This window comes from Pongo abelii, chromosome 19 (genome assembly GCF_028885655.2).
Source record: "Pongo abelii isolate AG06213 chromosome 19, NHGRI_mPonAbe1-v2.0_pri, whole genome shotgun sequence".
Lineage (NCBI taxonomy): Eukaryota > Metazoa > Chordata > Mammalia > Primates > Hominidae > Pongo > Pongo abelii.
The window spans coordinates 50329217-50347074 of record NC_072004.2 but is presented as its reverse complement, the minus strand read 5'-3'; the positions used below and the strand labels follow the sequence as shown (position 1 = coordinate 50347074).

General features: G+C 41.8%; 1 pseudogene; it reads left to right on the top strand.

Moving 5' to 3' along the window:
• Window positions 1-8273, top strand: part of LOC129051352 (polycomb protein SUZ12-like) — a 46802-nt pseudogene extending 38529 nt beyond the window's left edge.
• Window positions 8274-17858: the final 9585 nt, after the last annotated feature.

Sequence of the window (17858 nt, the reverse complement as noted above, 5' to 3'; positions counted from 1 at the left end):
TCCAAGGCAGGAAGACTATTTGAGCCCAGGAGTTTGAGACCAGTTTGGGCAACATAGCAAGACCTCGTTCCTAAAAAGAAAAAAAAAAATTTTTTTTAAGTTACATGTGAATTTAAAAAGAAGAGCATTCCTTTCCTCAGCTTTGATATTTTAAAATCAGTATGGATTAACAAATTCTATTTATTCAATTAGTTTTAATCTATTGATACTGTTATTTTAATGCTCAAATTGTCTCATATTTGGTCAGGAGGAGCCCTTCTAAGTAGGCTTCTGTGTCCTGTTTTGTTGCTGCTATTTTTCCTGATTTTCTAGAATAGTAACATTTACCAGAATCACCTTCTCTTTTTTTTTTTTTTTTTTTTTTTTGGAGACGGAGTTTCGCTCCTGTTTCCCAGGCTGGAGCGCAAAAGCACGATCTCAGCTCACCGCTACCTCTGCCTCCTGGGTTCAAGCGATTCTCCTGCCTCAGCCTCCCGAGTAGCTGGGATTACAGGCATGCGCCACCATGCCTGGCAAATTTTGTATTTCTAGTAGAGACAAGGTTTCTCCCTGTTGGTCAGGCTGGTCTTGAACTTCCGACCTCAGGTGATCCTCCCACCTCAGCCTCCCAAAGTGTTGGGATTACGGGCATGAGCCACTGCGTCCGGCCTACCTTCTTCTTTTCTTACCTCTGCTCTGAAGTTGTGATTTCTTCAAGGAACCCTAATTCCTTATGGAAGAATAGTATTTTTAAGCCAAAATCTGCATGTTAGATGTGTAAAAATTGTTTTTAAAATCTCACAGAGGGCTGAGTGCAGTGGCTCACACTTGTAATCTTAGTACTTTGGAAGACCAAGGTGGGAGGATCTCTTGAGCCCAGGAGTCTGAGGCTGTAGTGAGCTATGATTGTGTCACTGCACTCCAGCCTGGGTGACAGAGCGACTGTCAAAAAAAAAAAACGAAATCCAGTTAATTCCTTGAAATAGTAACCAATATTCAAAAGCCATATAGGAAAAGAATGCAAAGTTGAACAAAATAAAAATCAAAAACTTCTTCAGAAAACAAAAAAGCCACCATAACCAAAGTCAAAAATGACAAGATGGGGAGAAATTATTTTCAACTTGTCTTTTAGGTAGATACCTCATTCTTGAATGTAAACAGGTCATACTAATTTTAAAAGACCACTGCCCAATAGAAGAATGGGCAAAGGAAACAATAAAAAGTTTACCAAAATAGATATATATGGTTCTTAAACAATTAAAACGATAAAACATCTGAATTAAAAGTACACTGAGATGAGTTTTTTCACTTATCAGATTGACAGAGATCAAAAAACTTGATAAAGCACTTGATGAGGCTGTGGGGGAAAGGTCTCCACATACATTACAGATAGGGTGCATTGGATTGTAGGTATCAAATGTACACCCACAAAATGGAATAGTATGTATCTATGTAAAAGCATAAGGAAGCTCCTTTGTGATTTAGAAATACATGAATTTATTACCTATTTGAATAAAGAAATTAGTTTTTAAAATAAAGAGTTGAATGGCTTTGCTGATGTACTATTGAAGTTGACTAAATTTAAGTAGTACAGCATAGAGAAAAGACAAAAATTCTTAAGTGTCAATCATTTGGTTTTAAGAGACTTTAGAGACAGACACCTGGATTCATTTGCTAGATCTGGCTATTTACGGTTTGATTTGAAGGCAAGTTATTTAACCTTTTCTTGCCTCAGTTTTCTCTTCTGGCAGTGGAGTAATAGTACATAGTTCATAGCATTGTTGGGAAGATTAAATGAACCATGTAAAATCTTTATAATAGTGCCTGGCACATAGTGAACACTCAATAAATGTCAGCTGTTTTTATCTAATAGAATTTCTCTAAGAGTGATGAACAGAAGCCAGTTTCTTGATATATACAGTTAATTACTGAGCATGGTTGAAGAATGGTGTTTAGTAGTGGTTACTAGTGTTTAAAGTATGGAAAAAATAAATTATACATAGACACATACGTACACATACCTTAAAACTATATTGTGTGAATATATTTGAATTATTTGATTCAATTAGTATTCCATGAAGTGTTTATTGAGCACCTATATGTGCCAGGTGCCCCCAGAATTCCATAGTTACCAGATTCGTCATTATAATAATCAGTTTACTGGTCAAGTATAAAAGTAAAGGATTCTAGTTCAAACAATTACAGTAGTTAAAAGTAACAGAATTCTTAGTGTTTCTCTAAGACAAGCATTGTAACACTGTTATCCTATTTTTAAAAATATAAAGCCTGGGCTGGATGCGGTGGTTCACGCCTGTAATCCCAGCACTTTAGGAGGCCGAGGTGGGTGGAACAGGAGGGCAGGAGTTTAAGACCAGCCTGGCCAAGATGCAGAAACCTGTCTCTACTAAAAATACAAAAATTAGCCGGGCATGGTGGCACGCGCCTGTAATCCCAGCTACTCGGGAGGCTGAGGCAGGAGAATCGCTTGAACCTGGGCAGCAGAGATTATGGTGAGCGGAGATTGCACCACTGCACTCCAGCCTGGGTTGCAACAGAGCAAGACTCCGTCTCAAATGAATAAATAAATAAAGCCTGTACTTACGCTTTATATTTAATGTTGACAACGTACCAGGTTTTGAGACCTCAGGCATATTATACTTTACATGTTTAGAGTTCTATCTGAGTAGCTACAGTAATGAATTCCTAGTAATACAGTTTTTAGTGTACCTCATTAAAATTGCTTTCATCAGGAATGGAGTGTAGGTGTATTTTTAAAATCTTGTTGGGTATGTAAGCTAGTTTATAAATTTAATAAATGGTTTTAGTATAAATCTAAAGATGTAGAATTTGTGTACTTATAGTAATAACACAGGTTACGTTAAAGTATATGTGTTTGTCTAACAGGCGCTCACAGCTTTTAGATGGGGAATATGAAGTAGCCATGCAGGAAATGGAAGAATGTCCAATAAGCAAGAAAAGAGCAACACGGGAGACTATTCTTGATGGGAAGGTACGGACTACTTAGAAAGTTGAGCACGTTATAGTTATGAACTCCCGTTTTTGATTGATGTTTTCTTCCCCAAATGCTAATTCATGTTGGAAGTAGAGTCCTTTGTTTTTTGTACTTTAAAAAACACAAGTAAGTGATCTAGTCAGAGCATTTAACGGAGGGTATCATTCTTTTTTTTTTTTTTTTTTTTTTTTTTTTTGTGAGGGGGAGTCTTGCTCTGTTTCCCAGGCTGGAGTGCAGTGGCATGGTCTCGGCTCACTGCAACCTCCACCTCCCGGGTTCAAGCGATTCTCCTGTCTCAGCCTTCCGAGTAGCTGTGATTACAGGTGCGTGCCACCACGCCTGGCTAATTTTTTTTTATTTTCAGTAGAGGCGGGGTTTGACCATGTTGGCCAGGCTCGTCTGGAACTCCTTACCTTGTGATCCACCCACCTTGGCCTCCCAAAGCGCTGGGATTACAGGCATGAGCCACTGCACCCGGCCACACAGAAGGCATCATACTTCGAGAGCCAGACTGCCTGATTCAAATCTCTGCTCCTAGCTATGTGGCGTTTGGCAAGTTACTTATCCATGTCTCAGTTTCTTCACCTGTAACATGAGACATAAAATTGATGGATTAGATGAAATAATAAAATATTTAGTACAGTGCCTGGCATACAGTAAGTGCTCGATAAATGTTAACGGCTATTTTAAATTCTATTCATTGTAATGGCAGGTAATAAGGGATGACTAGTCATACGTTTATCAAGAAATCTGCAGAATTTAGATTAAGCATACTTAAAATAACTTTTAAGAGATGAAGAGGAATTCATACATTTCTTAAATAGGTAGATTCAAAACTAACGATGTCTTTTATTTCTAAATATGTTAGGTCAGTGTACCATCCAATGCAAAATCTCATAAGGATTTTTTTAAGCCTTAAAATTAGTTCCAAGTTAATCTAGAAGGACAAGTATTTAGTAATAGTAAGAGAAATTTTAGAAAAATATTTTGAGAATTTTTACGTACCAGTTGTAGTATGATATACAATATACAGTAGTACATACCATAAGGTTAAGAGAACTTAAACTCTATGGTATAAGCATAGGAATAGACAAGCGTATCATTCAGGCATAGTCCTGAAATAGTTTGATGTATATTTGAAATTTAGTTTATGATAAAGGTGGTGGTATAGCTATGTGAGAAAGAGAAACTGTTCATTAATTGTGACAACTCTTCTCCAGTCATCTGGAAATAATCTTAGACCTAATACATTCTGGAAGGCTCATAAACATGTAAAAATGAACATTCATAGGCATGGAAAAAAAATAGGTGAATGTTAATATATTGCAGTGAGGAAGACCCTTCTAAGGATGATTTAAAAGTAAGAAAGCATAAAGTAAAAATTGTCGGGTTAAAATTAGTCATTTTTATACTGCAAAATATCTAAAGTTACAAACAAATTATGGAATGGGGGAAATATCTGTAACACAAAATGCTAATATGAATACATAATATTGTGAATTATAAAACAAGAAAAAGATACGCAGTCTAATAAGAAATATGTGTCAAGGACTATCACGCAGTTCTTAAAAAAACAAATATAGATGGCCAGCAAACTTTTAAAGCAGTACTCAACCTTATTAGTACTCAAAGGCATGCAAATGCAGAGATAACTACTTTTGAGAGTTCAACAAAGATTAAAAGTTTGACAGTTTCTAGTGTTTTAGGGATGTGAGGACACATGTACTCTCAAATAATATTTTGATGTAACAGTAAGTTGGGGTCGGGCTCAGTGGCTCATGCCTGTAATCCCAGCACTTTGGGAGGCCAAGGCGGGTGGATCACCTGAGGTTATGAGTTTGACACCAGCCTGGCCAACATGTCAAACCACATCTCTACCAAAAACACAAAAAATTAGCCGGGCATGGTGGCAGATGCTTGTAGTCCCAGCTACTTGGGAGGCTTAGGAATATTAACTTGAATCTGGGAGGCAGAGGTTTCAGTGAGCTGAGATTTTGCCACTTCAACTTTATCCGGGGAGACAGAGCAAGACTCTGTCTCAAAAAAAACGTTGATACAGTCTTACTATAGGGCAGACTGGCAATATATATAAAGTTAAAATTGTATATTTTAACAGTCCAAGGCTGTGGTGAGCCATGATCGTGCCACTGCACTGAAGCCTGGGCAACATAGGAAGACCCTGTCTCAAAAAAAAAAAAAAGGGCCAGGTGCAGTGGCTCAACACCTGTAATCCCAGCATTTTAGGAGGCTGAGGTGGGCAGATCATGAGGTCAGGAGTTCAAGACCAGCCTGGCCAACATAGTGAAACCCCATCTCTACTAAAAATATAAAAATCAGCCGAGTGTGGTGGCACGTACCTGTAATCCCAGCTACTCAGGAGGTTGAGGCAGGAGAATTGCTTGAACCTGGGAGGTGGAGGTTGCAGTGAGCCAAGACCACATCATTGCACTCCAGCCTGGGCAACAGAGTGAACCTCCATCTCAAAAAAAAAAAAAAATGTAAAAAGGGAGTATAGGGCCAGGCGCGGTGGCTCACACCGGTAATCCCAGCACTTTGGGAGGCCGAGGTGGCTGGATCATGGGGTCAAGAGATCAAGACCATCCTGGCCAACATGGTGTCACCCCATCTCTACTGAAAATACAAAAAATTAGCTGGACACAGTGGCGAATGCCTGTAGTCCCAGCTACTCTGGAGGCTGAGACAGGAGGATCGCCTGAACCTGGAAGGCGGAAGTTGCAGTGAGCTGAGATCATACCACTGCACTCCAGCCTGGTGACATAGTGAGACTTCGTCTCAAAAAAAAAAAAAAAAAAGGAGTATAAAAAAATCTTTACAGAAGAATGACAATATAGAACAAATAGAAAAGTCTCCATTTTCTAATCACTATAGTAATATTTGATTTGGGCAAGAAGCAATCCAGATGCAACCATTAAGTAAAGATTATTATGGGACAGAATATTCACACTGTTTCTATCATTCCATAGATCACTTGTTAATTACAAAACGAAAAAGAGGCCGGGAACGGAGGCTCACGTCTGTAATCCCAACACTTTGGGAGACCGAGGAGGGCGGATCACCTTAGGTCAGGAGTTTGAGATCAGCCTGGCCGACATGGCAAAACCCCATCTCTACTACAATTACAAAAGTTAGGCAGGCGTGGTAGCAGGCACCTGTAATCCCAGCTACTTGGGGGGCTGAGGCAGGAGAATCGCTTGAACCCAGGAGGTGGAGGTTGCAGTGAGCCAAGATTGTGCCACTGCACTCCAGCCTGGGTGACAGAGTGAGACTCATTCTCAAAAAAAACAAAAAAAATGCCCTTATTCTTAGCAGACATATTCTTAGCAGAAATTAGGGGTAAAGTGCTATGAAATCTGCAGTTAACTCTCAAATTGTACAGGGAGAAAATTTATTAAAGTTAAAAAACATGAATATTCATAGATATACATATATGTGGGGGCAGGTAGGGAGGGACGCACAGACAAAATATGGCAAAATGGTAACAACTGGTGATCACTGAACTATTCTTGCAACTCTGAAAAGTTTAAAAAATTTCAAAGGTATATTATTTTTGAACTGCTCAGGAGGTTTAAATTTTTGAGTTTTTAAAATAAGCAATGAATTGTGAGGAAGTCTGAGAAGCCACAGACTTAAGAGATAAGATGAAAAATAAGGAAAGTAGAATCACAGTAATAAGAGGAACAGAGTTTCAAAATGCTGTGATCAGTCAGTAGCTGCAATGCAAAAGAAAGTTAAATTAAGGACCAACTCAGTAAAGACAACTGGATTCAGCAACTGGCAAGTCAGTGATGACCTAGGGTACAGGAGCTTCATTGAAATAGTAGAGTTGGGCCACACGTGGCCCACACCGATAATCCAGCAGTTTGGGAGTCCGAGGTAGGTGGATCTCTTGAGGCCAGGAATTCAAGACCAGCCTGGCCAACATGGTGAAACCCCATCTCTACTACAAATACAAAAATTAACCCGATACAGTGGCGCACCCCTGTAATCCCAGCTACTCAGGGGGCTGAGGCATGAGAACTGCTTGAACCTGGAAGGCGGAGGCTGCAGTGAGCCGAGATCGGGCCACTGCACTCCAGCCTGGGTGACAGGGGAAGACTCTGTCTAAAAAACAAAAAATAGGCCGGGTGTGCTGGCTCATGCCTGTAATCCCAGCACTTTGGGAGGCCGAGGCAGGCAGATCACGAGGTCAGGAGATCGAGACCATCCTGGCTAACATGGTGAAACCCCGTCTCTACTAAAAATACAAAAAACTAGCTGGGCGTGGTGGCAGGCACCTGTGGTCCCAGCTCCTCGGGAGGCTGAGACAGGAGAATGGCGTGAACCCGGGAGGTGGAGGTTGCAGTGAGCTGAGATTACGCCACTGCACTCCAGCCTGGGCGACAAAGTGAGACTCCCTCTCAAAAAAAAAAAGAAGTAAACTGGGTATGTACCTTTAGAGGTGGTGTACATTTTCAGCATTATACGTGAATATAAATGAGTGGCAATAGTTACTTTGGTCCACAGATTTTTGGTATCTTAACTAGTTTTGGATCTCTTCCCCTAAAGGGATTGCCTGTTGAACGTTGTTAGGAATATAAGTACTGAAGGCAAACTGCCTGGGTTTGAATTTTCTACTGTCCTTTGCACCCTGCCTGGCTTCAAATCCTAGCTCTGCTTATTAAGTTCTTTTAAGGGGATGACCTTTCAGCAAATGTCTTAGCTTCTGCTGTTTTCCCAAGTAAATGGACACAATAGTTGCTACCTTGTGAAATATTCATGTAATTGACCAGTGTTTACCAAGTAGCATCGGTGTTTAGTTTCAGTCATTGCTGATTCTTCCGTTGGACTGTGAGGGGGTGTTGGGGTGGGGGATGGTGTGCGTGTGTAGCACTTAATTGCCTGCCGAAAGGAAAAGATACTTTTGATAACCGACAGGCAGCTTTTCTCTGCTTTTGTGTCAAAAGGGAAGAAGGGAGTTTGGAGAGGGAAATGAATTCTCTGTAACACTAAGCTCTCTTCCACAAAAACAGAGGTACATAGAATGTGTAATAATTTACAGAATTTCTAGACTTCAACGATCTGATTTTTTTAAATTTATTTTTATTTTTTCAGGTTGAGACTGAGCTAAAGTTAATCTGTGGCAATGTTCTGGATGTACTGGACAAACACCTCATTCCAGCAGCTACCACTGGCAAGTCCAAGGTTTTCTATTATGAAATGTAGGTTCTATACTAAAAATTAACAAGTGTGCTTCAATAAATTTAAACATTCTCAGGAATAATTGGCTTTGTTTCTTTTTTTCTTAGACATTTCATATTATTTTCCTTATTAAATATAACCAAAAATCCCACAGAAATTAACTGAGGAGCCTCTAAATATCAATAAAATTATCACTTGATGAACTGGAATTAAACAAGCAAATGATTCTAAGAAATGGTACAAGTGTATTAATCATAAAATTTCTACATGAAACATTCAGCCATTCTAGACCATTTCTGTCTGTGCAGACTCATCTTTTCCTGTTCTTTGCAAAGCCCAGCTAGAGCAAGCAAGTTCCTCCCAATGGGTTTTTCCCATCTCTGGTTGCTTGGCTGGCTGGGCTTCCTCTACAAACCCCCTTCCTTTCCCCTAAGCAGGGCCCGGTGTCCCCATCCTGCGGGGTTGAGCTCATGAGGGGATCTGACCAGGAGTAGCTATTCCTGGTGCTGTTGTCATTGTCCTGTTTCATGTGGGAACATGGCTGCTGGCTCTACAGAGATTTGGCAGGTAGCAAGGAGGTTTCTTTTCAAACCTTCCTTTGGAAGTCAGACTTGGTGAGGATCTTATGCCCACCTTTTCCTAGCTCTGTGGTGTCAGGCAAAGTCTCAGTTTCTGCAAATTGGGGTTAAGAATTCCTACCTCACAGCAAGCAGTCTTTTGATAAATAAATAAGATCTTAAGTGTAAATGATTCCACTAGAAATTGCACAATTCCTTTGGTCTTCATCCTGGAGGTCCATGACAAGCCTCATGCAAACCTGTGGCCCTGTTCCTAAAGTGTTTTGATTCATACTTTCGAATGGCCTCAGGATGACCTTTTATAAAGTAAAAATGTGAGGCAGCCACATGATATCCACTGACCCAGTGAGGCTGTTTTACTGGATAGAAGAGGTTTGAGGAAGCACTTTGGGGGGCCGAGACAGGCAGATCACTTGAGGCCAGGAGCTGGAGACCCGCCTGGCCGACATGGAGAAACCCCATCTCTATTAAAAATACCAAAAAAATTACCTGGGCATGGTGGCACATGCCTGTAATCCCAGCTACTTGGGAGACTGAGGCACAAGAATCACTTGAACCCGGGAGTCAGAGGTTGCAGTGAGCGAAGCCGAGATGGTGTCACTGCACTCCAGCCTGGGCAACAGAGTGAGACTCTGTCTCAGGGGAAAAAAAAAGGGTGGGGAGAGGTTTTGATAAAGTAGTAGCATGTAGTTATGTTTCTACAATATTTGCTATATATAAGGATTTACCAACCTCTTGCATTAGCTACTATCCCCTACAGCAGTTGCTGTAGGAAAAAAACATCAAGTTCTGAGCTCCTACTGTTTGCCAGGCATATTCTGAGATGATCACGTTTAAATCTCAGAGTTACCCTGCAGAGCAGTCAGGGTATCACTGCCTGACAGATGAAGAAGCTGAGGCTTACAGCAGTTCAATGACTTACCCCAGGCCACATAGATGATGAGTGGGAGAGCCCAGGTCTGTCTGTGAGGTATAATGAAATTAGCATAAACCCTCCACATTGGCGCCACTTGCATAAATTAACATACTCTCACAGAAAGTATTTTATTGGGCATAACATTTTATATCTTTTACCATTTAACATTAGTTGTGGATCTTCCCATGTCACATAAATATGCCTCATTCTTTTTGGATAATATGATTACTAATGAATGGATTTACTATCATTCATTTAATCAATACTCCTTTTGATGGCCATTTTAATTGTGTATTTTTTTGTTTTGCACAGATTGATGTAATAAACATGATTTTATAGTAATATTTTTGCCTGTGAAAATGTTTACTGGACAATAAATTCCTAGGAGTAAAATAAGGTCAAAGATTATAAAGACAGTATTTATTTTCATAAACATTACCAAGTCAGCCACAAATGTTTAAATCACTAATGGTTTCAGATTATTGTATTTAATGAGTAAACACTTTCATAGGGTTTACTTTTATAAACACTTTTATTTGCCAGATATCACTCTAAGTGCTTTACAAAATTAACTTTTTCACTTTTTAATATAACCCTGAGATGTATATTATGATTATCCCCATTCTACAGCTAAGAACACTGAGAAGTTAATTAACTTGCCACATATCTAGGAAATGACAAGGCTAATTGCACAGCCAGGCAGTCTGGCTCCTGAGTCCACATTTTAGACAACACTATACCTCCTGGTTCTTTTGAGGCATTACTACTGGAACTATCCTAATACTCATAAATAAACATTTCTTTTGGGGAGGGCCAAATAAAATTTTAAACGGAAAAGTTTTCACCAACTGTCAAGCTCATAAAGTTGTACATTATACACTTTTTTCATGATGCCCACAGATAATTTATTAGTGATATCATCTATTTTAAAAGACATATGTAAAACCCAACCCTTAAGAAAGGACTCCTATCACTGTTCCCCACAGGCACCCTCTTCAGTCTTACACCTTTCCACCCCCCAAAACAAATCATTCAGCGTATTTATTTCATACTGTAATATAGGAAATAGCTTCTTTTTAGATTTTCTTATATTATTAACATTGATCATACAAACAGGGAATAGAAATTCCTTATGTTTTATCTGGATTTAAGGTGCTACATAATGGAATATATTTATATCAAGCCATACACATTGGAGATAATGAAATCACTTGTGTTCTAGCTTAAACATTATGGGAATTTCAGAACTGCAACATAACAAATAATCCTCGGATGAAAACTAAATCTCTCCTCTGGTCAAGCATCTATGTGCATCAGTGAAGAGAAGACAGGGACTGTGGAAGGGAAAACAGTGAGTCGGGAAGGGCTGTGGCCACATCTGTTCCCTGGTACCTCAAGTAGTTAAATCCTGACCTCCTCTACCCCAGACTGTCCTGGGGAGTGGCCAACACTGGCCTTTCACAACTGTGTGTTACTAGAAATGCAACAGAAACCCAGCTGAATCCCCAGGGTTTCCCTTCTGCCCTTCTCAATGGAAAGATCTGTCCCAGGACCATTTATTCCAACATTTTCAATTATGAGAAATCTGGGAAGATAAAGTTATTTTCACATTCCTCAAGAAATACGTATTTATTCATACTCATTAGAGGAAAGTCAGAATGTACGGAAAACCAGGAAGATTTTTAAAAATCCATGATAACCACCATCCAAAGAACCACACTTAGTATGTTGGTCCACAGGTTTCCCAGCACCCTTTTCTGTTGGTGTATGCACAAAATGCACAATCACGTTCTGTCTACATTTTACTATTTGCTGTTTTTTGATTAACACTATATATTGAACAATTTTTAAGACCTGCAACATATGTCGACAACATTATTTCAAAATAATATATTTAGAAATAAACACACAAACAGTTTGTCTTATATACAACATGTCTTATTTTCTAATTCTCCACTCTTGAAGATTTAGGTTTTTCTAACTTTTTCTTAATGTACTCACCAGGAGTCAGTAAACTTTTTTAATAAAAGGCCAAAGGGTTGATATTTTAAACTCTGCAGCCCATAGGTTTCCGGTGCAACACTCAACTCTGCTGTTGCAGGGAAAGAAGCCATACACAATTTGTAAATGAATGGGCATGACTGTGTTCTGGTAAACTTTACAAAAACAGGTGGTGGACTAGATGCAGCCTGCTCCTCTGGACATGGTTTGCCAGCCCCTGACATATACCACTACAGAGGATGCTGTTAGAATGAAATCTCTTTACACATCTCTGATCATCTCCTTAGGACTAATGGCTAGACATGACATCATGGTAGCTGTGGGTCAAAGGGCATGCATGCTCTGGGCTGTACATTGCCAAATTGCTCATGATCAGCCTTTCTCATGTCAAAATGTTTTGTGACCACCAGAAGGCTGGTTCTGCTTTTTTTATCCATTGAATGAGGAATAGAAATGGCATGGCATGTATGCAGGATATTTAATCATCATATAGATAATGCTTTGTGCACAAGTGTATTCTACATTCTTTTGCAATAAGTCTACATCTGCCAGAGTTGAAATAAAATAAAACAAAACAAACCTATTTAGGACCTTCTGTGTAGTAGGTCCCTTCATGTATGTTGTTGTCTTTATCAGAATTCTTATGACCTAGGCATTTAAGAAAAATTTTTTTAAATACTTAGTTGACAAGGATTGTGTATATTTAATGCATACAATGTGATGATTTCATATATGTATATATTGTGTACTAATTATCACAATCAAATTTATTACATCCATTACCACCTATGCTGTACATTAAATCTCCAGAATTTTGTTCATCTTATAACTGAAAGTTTACACCCTTTGATTAATAGCTTCCCATTTTCCCCACCCCCAGCCGTTGGCAACCACCATTCTACTATCTGTTTTTATGAGTTTGACTCTCTTAGATTCCACATAGAAGTGAGATCATACAAAACTTGTCTTTCTGTGTCTGGCTTATTTCACTTAGCGTAATGTTCTCCAGGTTTATCCAGGACAGGAGTTTCTTCTTTTTGATGGCTAATAGTCCATTGTTTATATATATTTTATTTATCCATTCATCTGTTGCTGGACACTTAGGCTGTTTCCATATCTTGGGTATTGTGAATAGTGTTGTAATAAACATGGGGCGCAGATCTCTCTTCAACATTCTAACTTGATTGCTGAATTGTATGGTAGTTCTGCTTCTGATTTTTTGAGGAAGCTCCATACTGTTTTCCATGAACGTTATACCACTTTACATTCCAACCAACAGTGTACAAGGGTTCTCTTTCCTCTATGCTTTCGCCAACACTTGTTATCTCTTGTCATTTTTTATAACAGCTGTCTTATCCTATGTAGCAATATCCCATTGTGGTTTTGATTTGCATTTCTCTGATGATTAGTGGTGTTGAGCACCTTTTCATATGCTGGCTGGCCATTTGTATGTCTTCCTTGGAGAAAAAAGTCCATTGGGGTACTTTGCCTATTTTTAATTGGGTTATTGATGTATTTATTGATTTTTGGTATTGAGTTGTGTGAATTCCTCATATATTTTCAATTAACCCCTTATCAAATATATGGGTTGCAACTATTTTCTTCCATTTCGTAGGTTGCCTTTTCATTTTGTCATGGTTTCCTTTGGTGTGTAATACCTTTTAAGGTTGATGTAGTCCCATTTATTTATTTTTGCTTTTGTTGCCTGTGCTTTGGTGTTATAGCAAAAAAAAATTGCCAATTATGACCAATGGCAAGGAGATTTTTCCCTATGTTTGCTTCTAGGATTTGCATGGTTTCAGATATTACATTTAAATCTTTAATGCATTTTGAGCTAATTTTCTGTATATGATGTAAAACAAGTGTGCAATTTCATTCTTTTTCAAGCACTTTCCCCAACACCATTCATTGAAGAGAGTTTCCTTTCTACGTTGTGCATTTTTTTATAGTACAGTGAAAGCAAGTCTATTAAGAAAGTAAAGGAATAAAAGAATCTACATTGTGTATCCTTGATGACTTTGTCAAAGATCGGTTGACCACATATGCATGCGGTTATTTCTGGGTGAGCTTGGCATTTTTATCTACCTCATTCTACCAATGAGGAGGCCGAGTGTCAGAGAGTTCATAGACCTGCCTAAGGTCACTCAGCTAGAGGTGATACAACCAGGGTTTGAAATGAGATCTGCCAAGCTTCTGAGTTTATTCTTTTTCCCCCACATGAAGGATCCTCAATTCTGCCTTACTGACATCAGGATCCAGTCAATTCTTTGTGATGGGGGCTGTCCTGTGCCTGGCAGGGTGTTTAACAGCTTCTCTGGCCTCCACCCACTGGATGCCAGGGGAATGCACAAGAGGCTTGCTCATTTTCCCATTTAATCCTGAGGACAATATCTGGCATAAATGTTATGTCTTTTATTTTATAAATGAAGAAAATGAGACTCAGAAAGGCTTAAGTGAGTTCTTAAGAACACACAGACAGCAAGAGGTAGAACCCGAAACTGAACACAGGTGTCCATATGGGACAACAAGAAAGTTCAGGTTCCAGCTTCTTTTGAGTCTCTCATTTCAACAATTACCATCATCTGGATACTAGCTGAAGTACAGGAAACCTGGGGTGAACTGTCCTCCCATCAGGCCTAGGAGCCCCAGACCAGAACCCGAGCCCAAGGTCTCCCAGTCAGGCCTGCTGGAGTGAGCTGGCATCCACACTAGCCTGGTTTCCCAAAGCTACAGGGATGCCAGTCTCGCCGCTGATGAACAAAATGAAGGGCACTTGCTTCTCCTGCAGGCTGCCAGGATTGAACACAGATTCCTTTTCTTGCTCTCTTCTCCCGTAGCACAAAACCGGGTGGTCCATCCCCCTCCCGGTGTCCCAAGGCTTTGTTGCATGTTCTCTTTAATTTCTCCTACTCTCGCAGTGCACCCTACCTGCATCTCCCTGGGAACATTTCTGCTCTATCCTCTCAACACCTGGATCACAAGAACACTTGTGAGGCCCCTTAACAAGCTACATCCCAAATTATCATTCCACTTTGTCCTAAGCCAGTGCCCAGGTCCAACTTGCTCTCCTGGGGTGACTTTCTTTCCTGCCCAGTGTGGTTTCATCATCTGTAAATTGGGGATAATTAAAGTCTTGATCGTGGTATTGGACTCTCAAAGCAGAAGTAGCAAGCTCAGCCAAGTCACGTAAACAAGAGGAGACGTTCCTTCTGAACTGAAAAGGCACTGGTCACAAGGGCTGCTCCTTCTTCTCTCAGGCCTCTCCAGCACGCCCTTGGCTCAGCCAAAGAAGAGACTCAGGCTGTGCTTCTGCGCTGTTGGGATGACATAGGCCTCCTCCATGTGGTTCCACAGCAGGAACATGGGGACAATCAGACCTCTCCCAGTGTGGGCATGAGGATACAACAAGATCATGTCAATATTGACATTCATAATGGCTGGGCGCGGTATCACACGCCTGAAATCCCAGCACTTTGGGAGGCTGAGGTGGGCAGATCGCTTGAGCCCCAGAGTTCAAAACCAGCCTGGGCAACTTGGCAAAATCAGTCTCTACTGAAAATACAAAAAATTGGCTGGGCTTGGTGGTACACACCTGTAGTCTCAGCTACTTGGGAGACTGAGGTGGGAGGATGGCTTGACCCCAGGGAGGTTGAGGCTTCAGTGAGCTATGATGGCACTGCTGTACTCCAGCCTGGGTGACAGAGTGAGGCCCTGTCTCAAAACAAAAACAAAGACAAAACAACATTCCTAATAGTAGCAATAGCTACTATGTGCCAAGCCCAGGCACCTCTTCGAGTGTTTGCTGTCACCCTATGAGGTAAGTGTGCTTAGAAGTTACACAAAGCACACGGCTCAGTGTTTGGCCCATGGTAAGGGCCTAAAAGTGGTAGCCCCAGTGGTGGGGATGCTGCTGCTGCTGCTGACCATTAACCCCAGTCTGCTCCACCTTCTTCCAGGCAGCCTGTGAGATGTTTGATGTCCGAGGCAAACAGCACATTCAGATCCCCAAGCTCTACACCTCCAGTGTGACCAGGCACGTGCACCACTTCAGGCTCATGTGGGACTCACAGCCTTCGGACCTCAGCTAAAGGACCTGCTTCTCTTCAGCACACGGGGCTTGTGTTGGGGTCCGAGCCCTGAGCCCATGGTCAAGGAGACCCCCAAGTCTTTCTGACCAGAGACAGCTGGCCTGGGGGCCTCCCTCTCACTGCATGCAAGAGCCTGTTAGGGTGCAAGACTCGAGGCGCTGAGGGAGGCTGTTTCAGGAGGGAGCCCCAGGAGGGTGGTGGAGGCAGAAGGGGGCAGCATCTGCCGAGGGCCTACTGTGTGCCGGGCACCGTGCGGGGTTTCTGGCCCATATGGGCTAAGTGAGCCTGGACACTCCTCTTGGGAGAAAGGCTCAGATGGAGAAATTGCAGTTCAGGAAGGTGAAGCAAGCTGCTAGCCTGTGGCCACATTGGGATCTGGGCGTCAGCCTTCCAGCCATGAAGGCAGCCAAGTATCATGAAGAAGGCATCACAGAGGCGATTCCAGGCTGCAGTGGTGAACTCTCCACTCTGCATCCCCAGGTGCTGTGCCCTGTGCCCTGTCTAAGGTAGTCCTGCGGGTTTCTACATGTTTAAGATATCCCCAGCATCAATGATGCTCTCCTGTGGATCCCAAGCCACGGAGATGTCCTGGGGCTTTTCATTTTTAGGGACCTAAATTGAATTTCTCAACACCTAGAAGCAAGACAGCCGCCCTAACAGACTCTTGCATGCAGTGAGAGGGAGGCCCCCAGGCCAGCTGTCTCTGTTCAGAAAGACCTGGGGGTCTCCTTGACCATGTGCTCAGGGCTCAGACCCCAACACAAACAAGCCCCATGTGCTGAAGAGAAGCAGGTCCCTTAGCTGAGGTCCAAAGGCTGTGAGTCCTGCATGAGCCTGAAGTGGTGCACGTCCCTGGTCACACTGAAGGTGTAGAGCTTGGGGATCTGAATGTGCTGTTTGCCTTGGATCTTTATTCGTGATTCAGAAACAGTGGAATAAAAGGAAAGGAAAGAAAACCCGAATGGCCACCTCAGCAGGATGCTCCAAGGGTAGTGTCCAGGTGGCACTGACTCAGAAATGTGGGGGCTTCCCCCACCCACGCTCAAGAGCCACTTTGCCATTTCACCATCTCTCTGTCCTCCACACCCCTCAGCAGCAAGCACACCAAGAATGTGTTCACCGTGAAGCTCAAATCTCAGCAGAATCTAGAGTCTGAAATCCAGGGATGGGAAAGTGTAGAGCTTCTTGGATGATGCCCTGTCAATTTTATTTTAACGAATGAAAGAAAAGAAGAAGTCAGTCTTTGAAAGGAGAGGACGGGAACATCTGCTGGCATTAGCAGCCATGCCATCATAAGACCGGCTCACCGGGACCCGCGGCTGCCTGTGCTTTTACATCTAGTCTTGGTTAACCACGGGCCACTTTTCCAGCTTGGAAACTAAGCATCTGCTCCACTTCCTCTCCTTCCTTATTGAACTCTTTCACTAAAAGGACAATGCAAGAGAGACTTAAACTGTTTGCCTCATTCTTAAGAACTTTCAGGAAAAGTTTTGGCAGGGAAGGAGATTTCCCAGCTCTGGGATAGAGTCTTATGGATTATCTGCTGGTTTCACTGGTCTGTGCTGTCCTCCCTGCATTCATTAGGAAAACTGGCCTTGGTTCAAATAAGAACAGGATTTGTCCTGGTGACAGAGAAAGGTTTCTTCTGATATCCATATATCTCCGAGGGGGATGCTTTCTCCAGGCAGGGGCTGTGGCCAAGCAATCGGGGGGCTCAGAGGGCTGCTGGGAAGGGGTGGGCCCCTCTCTCCCCAGAGGGAATCTCCTGGGGACCTCTCGAGCACCCCTGCCCATCCTTTAAACATAAATTCATAAATACAAACAAGTAGGCCATTCATAGAAATATATAAAATATGTCATAGGAAAGGTGGAACTCTCATATGGCAATAATTATGACAGAGGCTGGCAAATGACCTGAGTGACCCAGAGTGACCTGAGCACTGACTCCCAAACACCCTCAGTAGGATGTTCTGCATCCCTGAGACCCTTTCCTGGGTCCTCCTGGGCCCTACCACCCGCTGCACCATCCAGACCTCAGGCCATCCCCCTCTCTGTTGACAGAGCAGTCTCCGTTCCTGAATGTG